Below are 4,668 nucleotides of genomic sequence, written 5' to 3'. Positions count from 1 at the left end.
GTTTATAGCAATTGGGGTCAGCTCCCTCACAGAAAACCCATACTCATGGATAATCAGATTGAAGAAGTCTGTAGTGGGCAAACGCAGATCCGCCTCGAATAAGGCGATCAGAATGCCGACCTTGCCCTCGGGAGGACTATAGACCAATACATCAGGAAGAGGAATCTGAATCCCATGTTCGGGAACAAACCCAAATTGAAACTGAAAAAACTCCCATTCTCCAGCAGTAAGATCCCTACCAGAGAGATGATCGGTAGCCATGGAAGAACGCAAAGAAAATGTCGAGAGGGTTCTTTGGGGCAAGAAAGCAAAAAGAGAAAAGCAGGAAGTAGGGAGGGAACGCCAGGAGCAATAGAGGTTTAAATGCTACTTAAGGAGCAGCGAACCGTTTTCATAATGACACCGCCGAAGAACGGCGATTTCGCCTTGTCAACCGCATAAGTTATCAGTAGCAGCTTGCCACGCGTATGTGAGTAGACCAGAGTGACTCTGCTACGTCATTAACGCATAAGCATGTTGGTCTAAGGGACTTGTTAACATTACCGTACACGGACACGTTAAACTAAACGGAAAGCATACACGGGACGTTACCAAGCCAGGACCATGGCCGAGGCCCGGTCTTGGCCCAAGTAATCCAGCATCGGGATGACGGTTCGCTTTCCTTCACAAGGAAAGAATATTCCTTGTGATCTTCTCATTCACTCACGACCAATCAGGTCATGACAAACAGCTTGATGACGCCCAGAACTGACGTCACCTGGCAGTTAGTTAGCGTGGCCATATTTCTCCCAGTAAGAGGAGGCCACGTCTCACACCCATTGGACAGGGTCCCCATGAATTTACCCTAACTCTTCTTCCTCACTGAATTTACCCTAAACTCTCTCTCCAAGAAAACTAACTTGATCGTCGGAGCAACGTCCCGAGAGAACACCCGGTCATCCTTTAACGGTTCTTCTGTGTTGTGCTCTCAAGAAAACTTCCAAGACTGATCAATCAACTAGCATCCAATCCCCTGTAGAACATATCACACCATTAACCATTAAGCACTAAATATTCAAATACATACCCCCAAAATGCAAATCTTACACCATAAAGCTGGAAGACTATGTAAAGTTTACAAATTTACGTTCATGCATGCCAAAGAGAAGCTCTAAAGCTAAAAAAGGGCTTAATAAAGGACTTAATGCATGCATGAGACTTCAAATCTTATAAAGGTTGCACCTTTTAGCCAAAGGAGGCCACAAAATGCTCAGATCTAATAGGACCACCCATGAAACAACTTAACTCCTTATACAACCCAACAATGAGCCAAAAATCATAAAAAAAACCCAATAAGAGAATATCTAATCAACAACAAAGCAAGTTATGAACTTGATACCTCAAGGAGACTGCAACGAGTGGTGAGATTCTGGATCTATAACCTTCCTTCCAAGCTACGCACCTTCAAACTCCAAAGCTCCTTCAAATGAGCACAAAAATCCACAATAATCCACTCAAAACTTCACGAACACCACCAAGAAAGCTCAAAACTCGATTTAGGGTTTTAGATAACAAAGGAGGCTGGTAAGGAGTGTAACACTTGTCAAAATAGGTCAATATACAATCACATGTGATTATACCAATCATGTAATGTGATTCTGTTAAACTAGTAATGTGATAAGAGTGCTATGTAGTTCATGGTAAATTCTAATACAAATATGAACTTTCTTTATGATACAACACAAAATATACGTCCATACGATTCCAAAAATATAGAGAATGTCTGAATCTGACTTCACATGAAGAAGTTATGATAAACCGAATACTATAAATCTCTATAATAAGAGGAATTTTAAATAGACTTAGAGTTAGCTATTTAAGTCTAAAAGAGAGTTGTAGTACTTGTAAATACCGACGCGTGGATATAAAGAACGTCAAAACGGAGTTCGTATGTGAAAGTTACGACCTTCCGAAGATTCAGCTGTCAGAAACCCTAATATGACTTAGTTCACGACGTGAGCACAAAACCCACGACGCGAGGAGTCATTTATCCAATCTCGGAATCTAGAAGGTGTGTGACGAGTCTGCGAGGGGATAAGATCCAAGTTCACGACGTGAGCAAAGATATCCCACGACGTGATGAGTCACATGGCCACCTTCCGAAGCTAGGGACGCAAATGGCAAGTCTACGAGGATAAGATCCTAAGTCACGACGTGGGGGTCCAAAACCCACGACGTGGGGGTCCAAAATCCCTACTATAAATAGCAGGTCCGACTTCAGCCATTCTTACACCTAAACTTCTTTCTCCTATCTCTTTTCCTGAAGCCATCTTGCATCCCGAGCCCCGACGACCTTGTACGCTGACCGTTTCTGCTTAGATTACATAAAATCACGCTACTAGGGTGAGTTTCACGGCCCCACTTTCTAATATTTCGTGGGAAAACGCATGCTAAATATTATATATACATTATTATTATGTCTATATGATAATATATAGTTATATTAGCTAGGTATAGTTGTTCTAAATATAATATTGTGAATATATACAACTATTATCAACCTGTCGGCATGTTATTTTACTAATGTAGATTTTGAGTTATGCTTAGGATTCTATATATATGTTGTGTGCGATATAGTTCCGAAGTTATATTCGGAAGTTCTATATGTTAAATTATAAAGTATGTTGCTATTATTGGTTTTATGTCAAGATAAAACTGGATATGTTATATGTTGTTATTGTTAGTTTTATGTTAAGATAAAACTTAGTATTGTTATTGATAGTTTTATGTCAAGATAAAACTAGGAACGTTATATGTTGTTATTATTTGTTTTAGGTCAAGATAAAATCTGGTTTTACTTCAAGATATAGCTGTTATACTGCCTAAATGTTATGAAGTTAGGAGTAATGTTTAAAAGCATAGTCTAGTGACTTAGGGTTTGAGACATGAAAATCCTTTTGTTGTTAGAGCTATAGGAAGCCGTCGAAGTCTACATGAGTAATTGTATTCATCAACTAAGATTGGGGATCTTAGCGGAAATCCTCTGAACTGTAATCGTTAATCCCGTGTGAGCGTGGAAGTCGTGTATAATTAGTATACAGGTTGACCACCCCACTTGTGATTGTTAGCTGCAGTCAACCAAAAGCGAGTGATGAACTATCCTTTTATTTTTTATTGTTCCGACGTTGATGAAGCGTACGGTGTTGTTTCTCATGGTAAATCATGAGTGTGTTTGTTTCTCATGGTAAATCATGAGTGTGTTCTATCAGAGGTATTATGTCATAGCAGCGGTTATAGGCTCATGGTAGCAAATTGTTAGAAACATTATACTTTGTCGTATACAAGTATTAATGTTAAGTATGAGTTTCCCCCTACTTATACCTTAGGTTTAAGGAATGTTTAGGTATAACACTTAATTGATAAGTAAATTATTATACCTAATATACATACTAAATGTTGGAGAGTCAAAATGATACTTTCAAAACTATACTTTTGAACGTGGAAAATGTATTATTTTATGGAGTCAAAACTTGTGGACTCACCAACTTTATGTTGACGTATTTTAAAATGCATGTGTTTTCAGGAACTTGAAAAGCAGGTATGCATTCGAACAGAAGAAGTTTTACTATTACCTTTCTATTCATTAAGAAGAATGCCATAGTCGGATATTATGTAATAGGTTTTAGAAAAAAACAGTTATGTAACTTTCAATTATCAATAAAGGTACGTATTTTCTTAGTACTGTTCAATGTATCTTATATAACTGTGATACGAAGAATGACGTTACACTACCTGGTGTTTCCGCCGATGGCTGGGGTTGTGACAGAAATTGGTATCAGAGCTATTAACTATAGTGAACTAGTACTTTCTTAGGAAAGCACGTCTATAGTTTAGGGCTTACTCTATTAGGTTTAGGTATATCCCTTAGCCTACAATAAAAAGTATTATTAATTATTTTACTGAAGGACTACTTACGGGAGCGGTGACAAGGATAGACATGTCGATTTGGGTTGCTGGATTCCAGAACGGCTATATGCTAAAATGATCCTGCCTTTTCGACTGTCCTGACTGGCCGGAGCCTTATCAGATAGACCTGAAGTAACAAACAATAGTTAAAAGCGTGAATACAATAAATAAGAATATAGAGTCATATATAAAGACTCAGACCCGCGATGAGAATACACCTTAATACCCAGAATGTTTTTGATCTCAAGGATTTAGATCAAATATTCCAACTAAAGTTTATATGTGCGTATATCCTATCACATTAGGTGTAGGTGTGCAACTACATTTTATTATGATCAGATCATATGAACTATTTAAATTGGGAGTAATATTTGATAGACTAAAACTCTTGGTGATCCAAAACGTACAGGAATTCGACATGGCATATTCACGAGAATGGATAATCATCGAGGATACGGATGAAGAAGAGGAAGTTTCATTCCCCATGATGGTAGGGGATCCTTACTACCCTATAAATCGAACCACCTTTCATCCAATACCTTCTGATGATGGAGCACCTTTACCCTCCAACGAATGGGAAGAGAGTGAACCAATGGAAGAAAGCGAACCCATGGAGGAGACTGAGTCGGTGGCATCATCTTTACCACCACTGAACACTCTTTACCGTAAAGTTCCAGGAGGAGTAAAAATGAAACGCACGGCATGTAAATCCATACCGATATG

The sequence above is a fragment of the Lactuca virosa genome, chromosome 4 (assembly GCF_052849685.1).
Source record: "Lactuca virosa cultivar CGN04683 chromosome 4, Lactuca_virosa_CGN04683_v6, whole genome shotgun sequence".
Taxonomy (NCBI): domain Eukaryota; kingdom Viridiplantae; phylum Streptophyta; class Magnoliopsida; order Asterales; family Asteraceae; genus Lactuca; species Lactuca virosa.
This window is presented reverse-complemented; position numbering follows the sequence as displayed.